General features: G+C 38.4%; 1 long non-coding RNA gene across 3 annotated transcripts in view; it reads right to left on the bottom strand.

The window, feature by feature from the left end:
- Positions 1-694: 694 nt before the first annotated feature.
- The window catches only part of LOC137223488 (uncharacterized), a 253335-nt gene continuing 234686 nt past the window's right edge, over positions 695-19343 (bottom strand). For 2 of the 3 annotated variants that reach the window (XR_010942898.1, XR_010942896.1), the window contains exon 4: positions 695-1601. This is a non-coding gene — a long non-coding RNA (uncharacterized lncRNA). Of the gene's footprint in view, positions 1602-1757; positions 1844-17382; positions 17459-19343 lie in introns of all 3 variants that reach the window. The other variant, XR_010942897.1, reaches the window with a different exon arrangement.

Genomic DNA, 19343 nt, shown 5'->3' with positions numbered 1-19343 from the left:
AAAAGATATATGCACCTTATGTTCACTGCAGCATTATTTACAATAGCCCAAATCTGGTAACAACCTAAGTGTCCATTGACGGATGAATGGATAAAGAAGACATGGTGTATATGTTTACATAAAATGGAATATTATTCAGCCATAAAAATGAAATCCTGCCATTTATGATAACATGGATAGACCTTAAAGATATTATGCTAAGTGAAATAATTCAGATGGAGAAATACAAATACTATATGATCTCACTCATATACGGAGTATAAAAAAAAAACCCAAAGAACAAACAAAATAAAACAAAAACAAACTCATGAATACAGAAAACACACTAATGGTTACCAGAGGCAAGAGGATTGTGGGTGGGTGGGTGAAATGGGTGAAGGGGGTCAACTGTATGATGAAGGATGATAACTAGGCTTGTGGGGGTAATCATTTTGTAGTATATACAGATGTTGAATTACAATGCTGTTCACCTGAAACATATATATATATATATATATATATGCATGTCACACAAAAGCCAAAAAAAGAAGAAAAAGAAATCAAAATGAATTGTGAGAGGATTATTTAAAGTTTTAAATTATTTATACTTAGATTAAATCTATCTTACATGATAAGAAATGGTGTAAATAATTTTTCTCCACTAGAAGTATAACTTCTAAAAGGAAAGAGAAAAACATCTATGTGTTTCAAGTTGCTGGAAATTGAGGCACAGTTTTGGTTATTTTAAACAGGCTCATTTAAACTGATTTATGTGGGGAACATTTTGAACAATTGCGCTGACAGTTTGAAATAAGTTCTTTCAACACTGAACTGAATTATTTCAATAGTTTATTTTTTCTCTTTATGAAGCTAGCCAAAATGAGGAGATAAGATATGTCCAATATTTACATTGAAATTAGTTCAATTAGAACTTTGGCAGTAGAACTATAACCTCCCCAGCCACTAGTTGAGTGCTTTAGAGAAGTTTGCATGTGATCAAGGCATGCACATGCAATGGTTTAGCAGTAGGTAGAGGCCATCCAGAGCATGATAAGTTAGTCTGTGTCCTTTATTCACTCTGCATTCACAGAGTGAAGAATAATGCTGTCACTGGGGGGATTTATCATGTTCACTGGAAAACTGATGTCAAAATTATTAAATGATATGTTTTCTTCAATTTATGCCAGTGTTATATTTTTATTGATATTGAACTGAAAGACTTTGGATTGCTAATTTTAAAAACAGGGAAAAAATTCTTAGATCCTATCTTCTAGTGAATACATTCACTACTCTCTGTAGTGATTTAGAGCTCCTGATTTTAGGAGCACATAACAATTTTGCTGATTTAATGTGCAATAATTGGCACATTATGAACACTTTGATCTTGCCTGAGGAATAACTCCTGAATAGATAACCCAAGCTTAGGAAAACTGTAATGCATATTGACAGTTAATTATTGTTCTTTTTTTGTTCCATTTCCAAATGGGTATTTTTAAATTACCCTAGTTTTCCTAAGGCTGACAAAGGAGAATAAATTTTAGACTTACATTGTCCAGTATGGCAGGCACTAGCCACATGGAGTTATTAAGCATTGAAAGGTGGCTGGTTCAGATTGAGATGTCCTGTAAGAGTAAAATACACACCATATTTCAGGTCTTAATACAATAAAACGAAGTAAAATGGTTATTGATCACACATTGAATCGATAACACTTTGGATACACTGTGAAATAACATATATGAACTAATTAATTTTATCTTTTTTAACTTTAGACTTACATATGTGGCTCACATTATATTTGTTGGATGACATGACTATAGAGTATTCCAGAAGCAAAGATGAAGAAATATCAGGATTTGGTCTACTACAAGACAAGAAAAAGGCAAAAAAGATAAAGTAAGAGCAGGTTGAGTAGAAATCAGGAAAAATATGATAGAAATAAAATAAACATTATAAGTAATCACTATACATGTAGAAGTCTCACGATCTTGTAAATGAGTTCAGAGATGTTTAGATGAGAGAAATGTGCTTATGAAAGGAAGTGTCTTTTTTGTTTTTCAAGTTATTCTGTAGACAATTTTTTGAATTTCATTTCATTATTTTTTTATACAGCAGGTTCTTATTAGTTATCGATTTTATACATATTAGTGTATATATGTCAATCCCAATCTTCCAATTCATCCCACACCCCCACTTTCCCCCCTTGGTCTCCATAGGTTTGTTCTCTACATCTGTGTCTCTATGTCTGCCTTGAAAACTGGTTCATCTGTACCATTTTTCTAGACTTCACATATATGCGTTAATATACAATATTTGTTTTTCTCTTCTGACTTACTTCACTCTGTATGACAGTTTCTAGGTTCATCCATGTCTCTACAAAAGACTCAATTTCATTCCTTTTTATGGATGAGTAATATTCCATTGTATATATGTACCACATCTTCTTTATCCATTCATCTGTTGATGGACATTTGGGTTGGTCTATGACCTGGCTATTGTAAACAGTGCTGCAGTGAACATTGGGGTGTATGTGTCTTTTTGAACTATGGTTTTCTCTGGGTATATGCCCAGTAGTGGGATTGCTGGGTCATATGGTAATTCTATTTTTAGTTGAACAGAACCTCCATACTGTTCGCTATAGTGGCTGTTATTAATTTACATTCCCACCAACAGTGCAAGAGGGTTCCCTTCTCTCCACACCCTCTCCAGCAATTGTTGTCTGTAGATTTTCTTTTTATGGGGGGGGGATTTTTTTTTTATTCAAACAGAAAGTCACAAAAATTATAATCATCCTCATCAGTTCACTCAGTCCCATGTAATTAATTTTTTTCATCTTGATCTTTTGTTAGAACTTTTATGAATTCATCAGTTTTCCATTAGAGTTCTGAAAATGCTTATTCATTCAGCTCAGCAGTATACTCAGTTACCAGAAACCTGTACTCGTCAGAGTCTTTTCCATGAATTACTTGAAGATGAAACCCTTTTATAGGAACATTTTTGCAAAAGCATCAGAGTACACCCAGAACTGTCTGTAAATGACAAAAGATTTAAAAATGACCATGGTTAAAGATTTGATGAAAGTTCATAATAATGCAATTGACAAGAAAAATTAGTTATTTCTGAGATATACATTTTAAAGTGATAACTAGATTTATGGCTTATAACATTATACCAGAACATATACGATTTTTAGAAATTTCATGTAATGTCTGAAACATTTACATTAACATATTTCCATACAAATAACCCAAAGAAAGTTTAGTATCAGTTGTTTTTTTTGTTGTTTGTTTGGTTTTTTACACTGCAGGTTCTTATTAGTCATCAATTTTATACACATCAGTGTATACATGTCAATCCCAATTGCCCAATTCAGCACACCACCATCCTCACCCCACCTCAGTTCTCCCCCCTTGGTGTCCCTAAGTTTGTTCTCTACATCTGTGTCTCAACTTCTGCCCTGCAAACTGGTTCATCTGTACCATTTTTCTAGGTTCCACATACATGAGTTAATATACGATATTTGTTTTTCTCTTTCTGACTTACTTCACTCTGTATGACAGTCTCTAGATCGATCCACGTCTCAACAAATGACCCAATTTTGTTCCTTTTTATGGCTGAGTAATACTCCATTGTATATATGTACCACATCTCCTTTATCCATTCGTCTGTTGATGGGGAATTAGGTTGCTTCCATGACCTGGCTATTGTAAATAGTGCTGCAATGAACATTGGGGTGCATGTGTCTTTTTGAATTATGGTTTTCTCTGGGTATATGCCCAGTAGTGGGATTGCTGGATCACATGGTAATTCTATTTTTAGTTTTTTAAGGAAGCTCCATACTGTTCTCCATAGTGGCTCTATCAATTTAAATTCCCACCAACAGTGCAAGAGGGTTCCCTTTTCTCCACACCCTCTCCAGCATTTGCTGTTTGTAGATTTTCTGATGATGCCCATTCTAACTGGTGTGAGGTGATACCTCATTGTAGTTTTTATTTGCATTTCTCTAATAATTAGTGATATCGAGCAGCTTTCATGTGCCTCTTGGCCATCTATATGTCTTCTTTGGAGAAATGTCTATTTAGGTCTCCTGCCCATTTTCTGATTGGGTTGTTTGTTTTTTTAATATTGAGCTGCATGAGCTGTTTATATAATTTGGAGATGAATCCTTTGTCCATTGATTCGTTTGCAAATATTTTCTCCCATTCTGAGGGTTGCCTTTTTGTCTTGTTTATATTTCCTTTGCTGTGCAAAAACTTTTAAGTTTCATTAGGTCCCACTTGTTTATTTTTGTTTTTATTTCCATTACTCTAGGAGGTGGGTCAAAAAAGATCTTGCTGTGATTTATGTCAAAGAGTGGTCTTCCTATGTTTACCTCTAAGAGTTTTATAGTGTCCGGTCTTACATTTAGGTTTTTAATCCGCCTTGAGTTTATTTTTGTGTATGGTGTTAGGGAGTGTTCTAATTTCATCATTTACATGTAGCTGTCCAGTTTTCTGAGCACCACTTATTGAAGAGACTGTCTTTTCTCCACTGTATATCCTTGCCTCCTTTGTCATAGATTAGTTGACCATAGGTGTGTAGGTTTATCTCAGGGCTTCCTATCCTGTTCCATTGATCTATATTTTGGTTTTTGTGGCAGTACCATACTGTCTTGATTACTGTAGCTTTGTAGTACAGTCTGAAGTCAGCGGGTCTGATTCCTCCAACTCCATTTTTTCTGCTCAAGATTGCTTTGGCTATTTGGGGTCTTTTGTGTCCCCATACAAATTTTAAGATTTTTTTGTTCTAGTTCTGTAAAAAATTCCATTGGTAACTTGATAGGGATTGCATTGAATCTGTAGATTGCTTTGGATAGTATAGTCATTTTCACAATATTGATTCTTCCAATCCAAGAACATGGTATATCTCTCCATCTGTTTGTGTCATTTTTTCTTATGTTTTATTAATTATTTTTTTTTAACTTATTTATGGCTGTGTTGGATCTTCGTTGCTGTGTGCGGGCTTTTCTCTAGTTGTGGTGAGTGGGGGCTGCTCTTCGTTGCGGTGCGCCAGCTTCTCATTGCGGTGGCTTCTCTTGCTGCAGAGCACGGGCTCTAGGCATGTGGGCTTCAGTAGTTGTGGCACACAGGCTCAGTAGTTTTGGCTCGCGGGCTCTGGAGCACAGGCTCAGTAGTTGTGGTGCATGGGTTTAGCTGCTATGCAGCATGTGGGATCTTCCTGGACCAGGGCTCGAACCCGTGTCCTCTGTATTGGCAGGCAGATTCTTAACCACTGTACCAGCAGGGAAGTCCTGTGTGTGTCATCTATGATTTCTTTCATCTGTGTCTTATGGTTTTCTTTTTTTTTTTTTGGACCTGCAGGGATGGTGCCTTTTTTAAAAAATAAATTTATTTTATTTATTTTTGGCTGCATTGGGTCTTTGTTGCTGTACACGGGCTTTCTCTAGTCGCAGTGAGCGGGGACTACTCTTCGTTGTGGTGCATGGGCTTCTCATTGTGGTGGCTTCTCTTTCTGTGGAGCACGGGCTCTAGGAGCATGGGCTTCAGTAGTTGTGGCACATGGGCTCAGTAGTTGTGGCTTGCAGGCTCTAGAGCACAAGCTCAGTAGTTGTGGCACATGGGCCTAGTTGCTCCGCGGCATGTGGGATCTTCCGAGACCAGGGCTCGAACCCGTGTCCCCAGCATTGGCAGGCAGATTCTTAACAACTGTGCCACCAGGGAAGCCCTCTTATGGTTTTCTGAGTACAGGTCCTTTACCTCCTTAGGTAGGTTTATTCCTAGGTATCTTATTCTTTTTGTTGCAATGGTGAATGGGGTTGTTTCCTTGATTTCTCTTTCTGATTTTTCATTGTTAGTGTATAGGAATGCAAAAGATTTCTGTGTATTAATTTTGTATCCTACAACTGTACCAAATTCATTGATTAGCTCTAGTAGTTTTCTGGTGGCATCTTTAGGATTATCTGTGCATAGTATCATGTCATCTGCAAACAGTGACAGTTTTATTTCTTTTCATATTTGGATTCCTTTTATTTCTTTTACTTCTCTGATTGCCATGGCTAAGACTTCCTAAAAAAGAAAAGAAAAAAAAAGTGAAAAAAAAAAGTGTGGACATCTTTGTCTTGTTCCTGATCTTAGAGGAAATGCTTTCAGTTTTTTACCATTGAGAATGATGTTTGCTGGCGGGGGGGGTGTCGTATATGGCCTTTATTATGTTGAGGTAGGTTCCCTCTATTCCCACTTTATGGAAAGCTTTTATCATAAATGGGTGTTGAATTTTCTCAAAAGCTTTTTCTGCATCTATTGAGATGATCACATGGTTTTTATTCTTCAGTTTGGTAATATGGTGTATCACATTGATTGATTTGCGTATATTGAAGAATCCTTGCATCTCTGGGATAAATCCCACTTGATCATGGTGTGTGATCCTTCTAATGTATTGTTGGATTCTGTTTGCTAGTATTTTGTTGAGGATATTTGCATCTATATTCATCAGTGATATTGGTCTGTAATTTTTTTTTGTAGTATCTTTGTCTGGTTTTGGTATCAGGGTGATGGTGGCCTCATAGAATGAGTTTGGGAGTGTTCCTTCCTCTGCAAGTTTTTGGAAGAGTTTGAGAAAGATGGGTGTTAGCTCTTCTCTAAATGTTTGATAGTATTCACCTGTGAAGGCATCTGGTCCTGGACTTCTGTTTGTTGGAAGATTTTCAATCACAGTTTCAATTTCATTACTTGTGATTGGTCTGTTCATATTTTCTATTTCTTCCTGGTTCAGTTTGGAAAGGTTATACCTTTCGAAGAATTTGTCCATTTCTTCCAGGTTGTCCATTTTATTGGCACAGCGTTGCTTGTAGTAGTCTCTTAGGATGCTTTGTATTTCTGCAGTGTCCATTGCAAGTTCTCCTTTTTCATTTCTAATTTTATTCATTTGAGTCCTCTCCCTCTTTTTCTTGATGAGTCTGGCTAATGGTTTATCAATTTTGTTTATCTTCTCAAAGAACCAGCTTTTAGTTTTATTGATCTTTGCTATTGTTTTCATTGTTCCTATTTCATTTATTTCTACTCTAATCTTTGTGATTTCTTTCCTTCTACTAACTTCGGGTTTTGTGTGTTCTTCTTTCTCTAGTTCCTTTTCGTGTAAGATTAGATAGTTTATTTGAGTTTTTTCTTGTTTCTTGAGGTAGGAGTTTATTGCTATAAACTTCCCTCTTAGAACTGCTTTTGCCACATCCCACAGGTTATGGATCGTCATGTTTTGGTTGTCATTTTTCTCTAGATATTTTCTAATTCGCTTTGATTTCTTCAGTGATCTCTTGGTTATTTAGTAACGTATTGTTTAGCCTCCATGTGTTTGTGTTTTTTATGTTTTTCTCCCTGTCACTGATTTCTAATTTCATAGTCTTGTGGTTGGAAAAGATGCTTGGTATGATTTTAATTTTCTTAATTTACTGAGGCTTGATTTGTGACACAAGATGTGATCTATCCTGTAGAACATTCCGTGTGCACTTGAGAAAAAATGTAATCTGCTGGTTTTGGATGGAATGTCCTAAAAATATTAATTAAATCTATCTGATCTATTGTGTCATTTAAAGCTTGTGTTTCCTTATTAATTTTCTGTATGGATTATCTGTCCACTGGTGTAAGTGAGGTGTTACAATCCCCCACTATTATTGTGTTACTGTCAATTTCCCCTTTTATGGCTGTTAGCATTTGCCTTATGTATTGAGGTGCTCTTATTTTGGGTGTATTTATATTTCTTATATATTGTTCTTGGATTGATCCCTTGATCATTATGTAGTGACCTTCCTTGTCTCTTGTAACATTCTTTGTTTTAAAGTCTGTATTATCTGATATGAGTATTGCTACTCTAGCTTTCTTTTGATTTTCATTTGCATGGAATATCTTTTTCCATCCCCTCACTTTCAGTCTGTATGTATCCCTAGGTTTAAAGTCAGTCTCTTGTAGACAGCATATATATTCTATCCATTCAGTGAGCCTGTGTCTTTTCATTGCAGCATTTAATCCATTCACATTTAAGGTAATTATCTATATGTATGTTCCTAGTACCATTTTCATAATTGTTTTGGGTTTGATTTTGTAGGTCCTTTTCTTCTATTGTGTTTCCCACTTAGAGAAGTTCCTTTAGCATTTGTTGTAGAGCTGGTTTGGTGGTGCTGAATTCTCTTACCTTTTGCTTCTCTGTAAAGCTTTTGATTTCTCTGCTGAATGTGAATGAGATCCTTGCTGGGTAGAGTAATCTTGGTTGTATGTTCTTCCCTTTCATCACTTTAAATATATCATGCAACTCCCTTCTGGCTTGTAGAGTTTCTGCTGAGAAATCAGCTGCTTAACCTTATGGGAATTCCCTTGTTTGTTATTTATCATTTTTCCCTTGTTGCTTTTAATAATTTTTCTTTGTCTTTGATTTTTGTCAATTTGATTACTATGTGTCTCGGTGTGCTTCTCCTTGGGTTTATCCTTCCTGGGATTCTCTGCGCTTCCTGGACTTGGGTGGCTATTTCCTTTCCCATGTTAGGGAAGTTTTCGACTATAATCTCTTCTAATATTTTCTCGGGTCCTTTCACTCCCTCTTCACCTTCTGGGACCCCTATAATGTGAATGTTGGTGTGTTTAATGTTTTCCCAGAGGTCTCTTAGGCTGTCTTCATTTCTTTTCATTCTTTTTTCTTTATTCTGTTCCGCAGCAGTGAATTCCACCATTCTGTCTTCCAGGTCACTTTTCCGTTCTTCTGACTCAGTTATTCTGCTATTGATTCTTTCTAGTGTATTTTCATTTCAGTTACTGTATTGTTCATCTCTGTTTGTTTGTCCTTTAATTATTCTAGGTGTTTGTTTTGTAATTCTTCTAGGTCTTTGTTAAACATTTCTTGCATCTTCTCAATCTTTGCCTCCATCCTTTTTCCGAGGTCCTGGATCATCTTCACTATCATTATTCTGAATTCTTTTTCTGTAAGGTTGCCTATGTCCCTTTCATTTAATTGTTTTTTTCTGGGGTTTTATCTTGTTCCTTCATCTGGTACATAGTCCTTTGCCTTTTCATTTTGTCTATCTTTTTGTGAACGTAGTTTTTGTTCCACAAGCTGCAGGATTGTGGTTTTTCTTGCTTCTGCTGTCTGCCCTCTGGTGGATGAGGCTATCTAAGAGGCTTGTGCAACCTTCCTGATGGGAGGGACTAGTGATGGGTAGAGCTGGCTGTTGCTCTGGTAGGCAGAGCTCAGTAAAACTTTAATCCGCTTGTCTGCTGATGGGTGGGGCTGAGTTCCCTCCCAGTTGGTTGTTTGGCCTGAGGTGACCCAGCTCTGGAGGCTACAGGCTCTTTGATGGGGCTAATGGCAGAATCAAGGAGGACTCATGCCAAGAAGTACTTCCCAGAACTTCTGTTGCCAGTGTCCTTGTCCCCACAGTGAGCCACAGCCACCCTCCACCTTTGCAGGACACCCTCCAACACTAGCAGGTAGGTGGAGTTCATTCTCCTATGGGGTCATTGCTCCTTCCTCCTGGTTCCCAAGGCTCACACTACTTTGTATGTGCCCTCAAGAGTGGAGTCTGATTCCCCCAGTCCTGTCAAAGTCCTGCAATCAAATCCCGGTAGCCTTCAAAGTCTGATTCTCTGGGAATTCCTCCTCCCATTGCCAGACCCCGAGGCTGAGAAGATTGATGTGGGGCTCAGAACTTTCACTCCAGTGGGTGGATTTCTGTGGTATAATTGTTCTTCAGTTTGTGAGTCACCCATCCAGCACTTATGGGGTTTGATTTTATTGTGATTGCATGCCTCCTACCATCTCATTGTGGCTTCTCCTTTGTCTTTGGATGTGGGGTATCTTTTTTGGTGAGTTCCAGTGTCTTCCTGTCGATGATTGTTCAGCAGTTAGCTGTGATTCCGGTGCTCTCGCAAGAGGGAGTGAATGCATGTCCTTCTACTCCACCATCTTGACGCAGGACTCACTCTTTTCTTTTAATGATAGGGTTATAGATATACTATTCTAGAGAGAGGCAGGTGGAAAAAATTTTCAGAACTCAACTTGGGAGAAAGAAAGATTTCTTTTAAAATCATATTTTATTATTAAAGACTAGGAGCTATAAAATAGTTAATCATCTTGATGGTATTATTGCTCTGAATAGCTTATTACTACACTCACAGTTTTAAAGCCCTTTCTATTTAATTTCAGAGATTCTATTCCTGGATGAATAACTCGCAGACTAGCATTCTGAAAATATACGAGGAATCATATGAATAACTGCTGAGCTGAATAGGAGAAAAGATATATACTCATGTTCATATTGTGTGTTCATAAGTTAAACATGCCCATCTGTAGGAGGAAATTGGTAGCTACTTTAGTTAACACTTTTAGTTTTGATCAAAATCATTCAACACCTGGCATTTTTGCAAGGTTAGAAAGGATTATAATTTACAGCAGTAAAATAGATGATTTATCTGCTCACTGAAATTTTCATTTGGATTTTATGGGGCAGAATATCTGAATATCATGAGAAGAAAATTCACGGGCTTCCCTGGTGGCGCAGTGGTTAAGAGTCCGCCTGCCGATGCAGGGGACACAGGTTCGTGCCCCGGTCCAGGAAGATCCCACATGCCGCGGAGCGGCTGAGCCCATGAGCCATGGCCGCTGAGCCTGCGCGTCTGGAGCCTGTGCTCCGCAACGGGAGAGGCCACACCAGTGAGAGGCCCGTGTACCGCAAAAAAAAAAAAAAAAAAAAAAAGAAAATTCACAACCATCAAACCCCTTAAAATCTAATGAAAAAAAATGGTATCTCTTTACAAACATGTCTTGCAAACAATTCAAAATACATGGTTGAAATGTCTAGCATAGTTATGGCAAAAAGACGTTAGAGAATTTTTTTGTTTTGCAATTCCTTTCTTATATGTTAAATTAATTTTAGACTCCATATTATAAAATAATAAAACTACCTTAAATTCTTTATTTTAAAACTTGTCATTAGGTGGCTTTATCCAGAGAATTGTACAGTAATATGCCGTTTTCTTTTGTTGGATCATTCATTCATTCATTCAATAAATATTTATCTACCTACTATGTGCCAAGAACTAACTCGAGTATTAAGGATTCAAAACAGCAAAAGACATGTCCATGTTGTCATGTTGCTGTCAGTCTAATGGAGGAAATAGTCATATGGGTAGACAAGTCAATCTAATGAGGGAAGGAGTGTAATAGGGAGCTGAACCAAGCATGATGGGGCACAGAGGGGAGCAAGTAATCTTTTGTTTGAGAGAAACCTTCATTTTCCTTAAAAAAGTCCCTTTCTTCCACAAACAGAAATTAAAGATGTAGGAATATGGATATAAGGTAATGCATTCCTCATTTCTATAAATACAGAAATTGAATAAAGATTTCTAATTAGATGCTATAGCCATTCCTGTATTTATAAATGGAGAATTTCACTACCTTCTACAATGCACACCTTACACTATGCATAAAGAATACATATATGACAGAAGGAAATTCATTATGTAGCAGAAGGAAAATTATTTATAGAGAGTATAACATGGTCAAGCTGAGCTTCCTATTAGTAAGCAGTAAAGAGGTGGTTATAAAGAAAAAGGTTTCAATCTGACGGCATATACAAGTGGTGACCAGTCAACATCTGCTTTCATGTTTGTTTTCACAATACTTAAGACCATAGTGTTTGATGCCAATCAACCTTGGGTTAATGTGTTCTGGGTAATGTGCCATTTACTAATTGTGATCACTTAGGAAAGTCAATCCATTTCTTGAAGCTTCAGTTTCCTTCTATGAAAAATGAGGATAACAGTAATACTTCATAGGTATGTTGTGAGGATTATATGAGAAAATCTTAGTGAAACTCTTAGCACAGAGCCTGGGAATAGGACATGTTTAATAAATGGTAGCTATATTATGATTAATGTGCCTTGTCAAGTTATTTTTTAAATCTTTACATTGGTTATTGATCCTCTGGCACTATTTCTGGGACTTCTTTTACTCCCTAAGGCTAGAAGGGGAGCAACAAAGGGAAAGATTTATTGAGAGACTGGCTTCAGCCGTAATAGAAGTAACCACCTCCTTCTAGTGCTTTCCTAGAAAACCTAAATTGAGAAGTATTACGGGTGGCTAGCACACTGGTTAAAACTCAGGAGATCAACAAATATTTATTGAGATACCGCTATGGACACAAAATTATGTAAACTATATCATTGGATCTCTCTGATTGTCAGTTTCCTTGTCTATAAAGAGCTGAGTTAAACCTCCAGCTCCAATTCCAAATTGTATTAGTTAGAATTAGATGGCGCTCCAACTGGAAAAGAAAAACTAAACAGGACAGTTTCTTTCTCTCTCACAACAGAGCCCAGGACGCTGCCATCTGGGGATGTTATGGCAGATCAGCTCTGCAAAAACCTAAAAGGCCTGAACTCCTTTCGAGGATTGCTGAGGAAGTATCCCCATCTTCTTTATCCAAGATGGTGACTGGTATCAAAAGATCAAAAACCTGGTTAGAGATGCCGGCCTTTGCAATGAGGGTCAGTCAACAAAGACTAACCTGTAAGTGGCTTCATGGACAATGAGGATAGAAAAGGCCTCTGTGTGGCAATTATCTGGTCACAGATAGTTACCCCTTTAATGACTGAAAGGACCCCTCCACTCTATTTTTGTGTTGCTTTTGTACAGATTTCAGAAATTGAAGGCTGCTAATCTGAGTAGTTCTCAAATGTGAGGAACTGCTAGTCTTGGATTTTTTCCCATTAAATTCAGCTGATCATATTGATCAACAGATAAATGTAAATAGCTTCAAATTTTAAAAGTCAAGTTTAAAAGTTGATTCAGTGTTTTTTCTTCACTGTATCAAACAATGTCAGTGCTTTATTTAATAATTCTCTTCTGTATCATGGCATTTGTTACTTGCTTATATATTACATTGTCAATTATGCATTTGTAAATTTAAAGGTAATATGCATTATTGACCAGTTTTATTATATAAGCTATGGACCTCACGTGCATACAGAAAGACAGCAGTCAAGCACTACCACAAGTTGCAAAATGTTATCTAAGCATTAAGTAATTGTACAACATAGACTGCTAATGTCAGTTCACTCTGTGGTGTCAAGTGTAGAACGTACAATTAGCTGGTGATTTCCTCACACTTTTGATACTACTTGTACCTATATGTCTTTCAGAAAGACATTGGTGGACTCTGTATCCCTTTTGTATTTTTAATACAATAATTGTACATATTTGGTATGTTTTAGATGAAGATGGTAGAAATGTACTATGTTATGCTTCTACATCCAATTTGTCCAACCTGGAAAATACATAAATATAACATAAAGCCTTGTCTATTGAAGAAAAGAGAAGTTAGTGACTGGAGTGCTAGAGCTACAGCCGTAAGTGATATCTGCACATTGGGCACCAGGGACAATGTGACAAAGAATAATGGGCAAAGAGCACACTAGGTATTTCATTAAAAAGGTTAAAAAATGAACTATTTTAAAGTGTAAAATTCAATGGCAGTTAGAATATTCACAATGTTGTGCAACCACCTCCTCTAACTAGTTCTAAAACATTTTCATCATTCCAAAAAACACCCCCCTACCCCAAACCCAGTTAGACAGTGACTTGCATGGTCATTCTATTTTAAATTGCAACCTCTACATCAGCAGTCCCCAACCTTTTTGGCAACAGGGACCAGTTTCGTGGAAGACAATTTTTCCACGGACCAGGGTAGAGGGGATGGTTTCAGGATGATTCAAGAGCATTACATTTGTTGTGCATTTTATTTCTATTATTATTACATTGTAATATATAATGAAATAATTATACAACTCACCATAATGCAGAATCAGTGGGAGCCCTGAGCTTGTTTTCCTGCAACTAGATGGTCCCATCTGGGGGAGATGGGGACAGAGACACCCGAAGTGTGCTGCTATGTCCAGTCTACTCCGTGATCTCCTCGTTTTGGTTGCTGTCACTGCAGAAAACCCTGCTTCACAAAGATAGGATGTTAGAAATGGAAGCAGGCTTTTCAGTGCTTTTGTGGCAGTCTCAGGATATTCCTCCTTGACTTTAATCCAGAACGTATGGAGATTTGAAGTTGTCTCAAACATACTTTTAAGGCCACCGTCATTTGAGATCTCAAGCAGTTGATTCTAGCACCAACAAAGTCAATTCACCTGGCTTATTCACAAATGGGTCGTCGATCCATTCCTTCCCAGTTTGGGGGTCTTTTGTCGTTGAGAAGTAATGCTCAAACTCTTTTGAAAGCTGAGATAGGTGATCATGCACCAGCTGGGAGAAAGAAGGCCCTGGCTCAGTTTCTTTCAAAATCTCTGCTAATGCTTGAAACATGTCAAAAATCCCAATGTTCCCTCATCGCCCCCATAATTTCAGTTTGGCTTTGAATGCAGCCACTTTATCTGCCGACTTGAACACAGTTGTCGTTCTCCCCTGAAGTGACATTGAGTTCGTTGAGCAGGTTGAATATGTCACATAAGTAAGCAAGTTTTGCGACCCATTCTGTGTCACTGAAATGTGCTGCCAGTGGTGACTGTTCTTCTAAAAGAAATCTCTGGAGCGGATCTCATAACTCAGAAACTCTGGCCAGTGATCTCCCTTTAGAAGCCATCTTACTTCTGTGTATAAGGGAAGACGTGTGTGCTCTGCTTTCATCTCCTCAGAGCTGTGCGAACAGACGTGAGTTAAGGGCATGTACTTTGATGTGGTGGATAATCTTAATCACATCGTGCAAAACGTTGTTAAGTTCAGGTGACGTTTTTCGGCTAGCCAGCATTTCCCTATGTATGACACAGTGCGTAGAATACTTCACATTCAGAAGCGACCTCTTTGACCTGAGTAGTGAAACCAGAAAGCCGTCCAGTCATGGCAGCTGCTCCGTCCGTGCATATACCTACACAAAATGACCAATCAGTTTTCTTGATATGTAATCATTCAAAGACTTGAATAGTTCTGCAGCTGTGGTGTTGGTTGGCAACAAAAGTGCACATAACATATCCTCATGCACATCCTCCTGAAAAATATATAGCACAAAAACAAGCATTATTGCCTTGTTGTCAACATTGGTAGACTCGTCAACCTGGATTGCGTACCACGGTGACTCATTAATCCTAACAATTGTGCCTCAATATCCTCTTTTTTTCATCAATTCGTCTAGTTACGGTGCTAGCTGAAAGAGGAATGTGCCACCTTTTGAACTGCAGCCTCTCCTAAAAGTTCATGACAAACGTCCTTAGCAGCAGGCAAGATCAACTCTTCACCAATAGCAAAGTGCTTCTTAGCTTTAGCAATGCTGTTAGTCACTAAGAATGATGCTCTCAGTGCAGACATACTTGATGAAGTGGTGGCCTTCACTAATTGCTTCTGTTCTTCGTGTTCAAGTTTTCTTTTCTTTTGAAAAACTCTAGAGGCTTGTCTTTTAATGCGGTGTGCTTGGTCTCCACGTGGCGAAGCAGTTTTGAAGGTTTCATGGCTTCCTTGGATAGCCAGTTGCCACATATTATACAAAGTGGGCTTGGAGAACGTGAATCACCTGTTGCAATGAACCCGTAATTTAAGTAGGACTCTTGGTATTTTCTTTTAAATGCAGCTTTCTTTTTGTGGGCAGTCTTAGAGTCTTCTGCTGTCTCATCACTGGGTCTTTCCCCCTTTTCAAAGAAGCTCTCCAGTGACATTTGTTTTTTACTTTTTGTCTAGGCTTAGCTTGTGGGCTTACCAAAATGTGACTGAGACAAGTGTGCAATATGGGAAAGAGGCGTGGGCAGAAGTGGTAAATAAAATAATGGGCAGGCCACGCTCAGATTAAAATAAGTGTCAGGTTCTGACTTAGAGCCTGCCACCAGATGCAGCTGTACAACTGAAGTACATCAACTCACTTGCCACTATAAAGCCTGCCACCAGATGCAGCTTAATTGTCACTTGCCACTCAATGATAGGGTTTTGATATGAGTCTGCCAGCAATTGATTTATCATGGTCTCTGTGCAGTCAAACCTCTCTGCTAATGATTATCTGTATTTGCAGCCGCTCCCCAGCGCTAGCATCACCTCAGCTCCACCTCAGATCATCAGGCATTAGATTCTCATAAGGAGCACACAACCCACATCCCTAGCATGCGCAGTTCACAGTAGGGTTCGCACTCCTAAGAGAATCTAATACCACCACTGATCTGACAGGAGGTGGAGCTCAGGTGGTAATGCGAGCAACGGGGAGCAGCTGTAAATACAGATGAAGCTTCGCTTGCTCTCCAGCCTCTCACCTCCTGCTGTGCAGCCCGGTTCCTAACGGGCCATGGTTTGTTTCCTTTCAGTTAAATATCAGCTACCAGGAGGGCAAGCATTGTCAGTCTTCCCAAACTAGCTAAGCAACGAATGGACAACCAAAACTGAAATGTAAATTCCTTGAAGATAGGGAATTTGTCAGTTTTGGACTGCTGAATCACCTTCACCTATAACAGAATATGACACACAGTAGGCACTCAATAAATATCTGTTGGGTGAACTGATGACGTTTAGGGTCAGACCGATCTTGCCTTTATTTAATAGACTCTATGATAAGCAATCACTGTAATAATCACTAATGGAGAAAAAAGAGTGACATCTGCATTTCTGAAGATCTGGACACAAGAAGGGTATTTTCCCTAGGAGGAAATATTCTTTATTCATGACTTAACCATGATGTGAAATGACTAATATACCAGAAAAATTAGAATTACTACTTTAACACTTTCCTTAATTTTCCCAGAGATGAGATATGAAATTTTCCACATTTCTGTGAATGAATCATTTCCTTGTTTGTACTATGTTTTAGTTATACAACAGACAAATGTTTTTGGCAGTAATTACAAAACAAACTTATTTTTTATAGAATAAGAAGAGAAAAAATGTATATGGCCAGATAAAAAGTATTGTGTGATAAAATGAAAGACAGAACTGAACAAAGTTCAAGAAGGCAAGTATTAAGATGTATTAGAGAGCAAATTGCTTACAGAAAGGCCCAAATAAGTCATTTAATCAAAATCAGCAGGCCGACAGCAGGTGGCGCTATTCCATCTTCACTTAGGAACTGTGCAAACAACCACCTTGGGAATGACTGTGAAAGACACCTGAAATAGTCCCCCTTTTTAGCATCGTAATTTGGACAAATGACCTAGGGTTAAAAAGGCTTTTCATAGAAGTACATTTTTCTCCAGTATTTTATTCTCATGAAAACTACCTAAATGTGGGTATTCTATTCACTGAAGTGTAGAAAATTGAAGGAGTGAAGTAGGTGATAAAGATGGGAAAATAGGTTAGGACTTGTTGTGTGGACGTTTTCTCATCATGTCCAGAATGTCCACTCTTAATTGGTTGGCATTTAATTAAGTTCTTTAAAAAACATTTAGTACTCACAGTATGTTCAGCAAAGTAAGTGCTTAGTGTACATCCATGAAGAAAATCAGCGAAGATTCCTGCATCTGTGCAGCTTCTATCGTAGCAGAGGGAGAAAGACAATACAAATAAGAAATAAGAAAACTGTATAGTATGTTAGAAGGTGGTGAATGCCATCATGAAAAAATAAAGGTAGAACATGGTGAGGAGGCTCAAGAGTACTGGGCAGTAGAGAGGGTTTGGTTCTATAGAGGATATTTATTCACTGAGAAGGTGAAATTTAAACAAAAATATGAAGATGTTAGCGAAACAGCCAGGTAAATACCTGGGGAAAGGGTAGTCCATGCAGAGAGAATAGACTATCCAAAGACCTTAAGGTGGGAGCATGGCTGGGGCTTGTTTGGAGAACTCAGCAAGGAGGCCAGCACGGCTGCAGGGGAGAGTGGTAGGTGATGAGATCAGAAAGGTGACGTGGAGGGCAGATCACGTGGGGCCTTGCAGATCATGCTAGGAAATTATAGGAAATAGTGCTATTGCCGGGTTTTGAACAAAGGGGTAACAAATCTGATTTATGTTTTTTAAAGGATCATTCTGTCCTGTGATGAGAAGAGCAGACTTTTGAGTGCCAAGGGTAGAAGGTGGGAGACGAGGTAGGGGCCACTGCAGCAATGGAAGCAAAAGTCGATAGTGGCTCAGGCCAGCTGGTCTGGATATCTATTTTGATATAAGAGCTAACAGATTTTTTTCCCTGATGGATTGGATGTTAAGTGTGGAAATAAGAGGTGTCAAAAAAGACTTCAAGATTTTTGCCGCGATTAACTGGAATGACAGGGAAAACTATGGGAGCAATGAGTTTTGCAGCATAAATCAGGAGCTGCCGGCTGAACATGTTGATTTTGTAACGTCCACCACTGATTGATAGGGAAAGATTATGGGAAGTGAGAGCTTGGAGGAGAAGATCAGGGCCACAGTTTTGGACATATTGAATGTGAGATGCCTATTAGCCATCGATGTGGCAAAAGGAGCTTCTGAAGGTTTTGGGGTGTGAAATTGGTAATCGGTTTCTATCAGCATGGCATGCCTCAGAATAGGAGACACTGGAATAGAGGAAATGATCTGGAAGGCAGTTATAACTGGCACCAGATAAGGAAAGCCAGAATTTGAACTGGCAGTAGCTGTGGAAGTAGGGAGAAGGACAGCAATATTGCACAGGCAGAATGTCCAGAATTTAGTGGCTGGTTAGACTTGTAGGGTGAGAAAGATTAAATGCCTGGGTAATGGGATAGTGGTTAGTGACATTAGTCAAAAAGAAGAGATGAATTGCAGAGGAAGATTTTTTTTCCGCGTATATATTTATATTTTGATTTCTCAATTCTCTTACATGAAACAGAAAATTCTCTGTGTCATTTCTAAAAAGCCTCAAAGAGGGAGCTCCCTGGTGGTCCAGTGGTTAGGACTCGGCTCTTTCACTGCCATGGCCGGGGTTCCATCTCTGGTTGGGGAACTAAGATCCCACAAGATGCACGGCACAGCAAAAAAAAGAAAAGCCTCAAAGAAACTGGATAATACACCCTACTGGGTTTAGGGGGGAAAAGCCCTCTGATACTTTTATTCCTTTATTCCATCACGATTCTTTTAAAATCTCACTCGAGTCTTGTCTATTTCATTACTGCAACCAAGAAATTCACATTGCCTTTTAAGGTGAAGTAACCTGCACTACTTTTGGTAATGAATAACACAGGGAATACATTTTCTACCAAGAAAGTAGGAAATGGCTCAAGATCAATTGTGTTGAGAAGGGCAACGAGCACCAGTGGCTCTTAGGTATTTGCCCCTCCGATGCATGTATTTGCAGAACACCACACAATGCCTTTGTGGCATTTTGCAAAATGCCTAATTTGCAACTTTCCTGCAATAACTGGTAATGCTAATGTCTGAATATGAGCTAGAACAAGGGTGACATTCTACTCACTTGTATAGAC

Source organism: Pseudorca crassidens, chromosome 4, assembly GCF_039906515.1.
Source record: "Pseudorca crassidens isolate mPseCra1 chromosome 4, mPseCra1.hap1, whole genome shotgun sequence".
Lineage (NCBI taxonomy): Eukaryota > Metazoa > Chordata > Mammalia > Artiodactyla > Delphinidae > Pseudorca > Pseudorca crassidens.
Note: the sequence above shows the minus strand (reverse complement) of the source record. Positions and strands in the feature narration are given on the sequence as shown.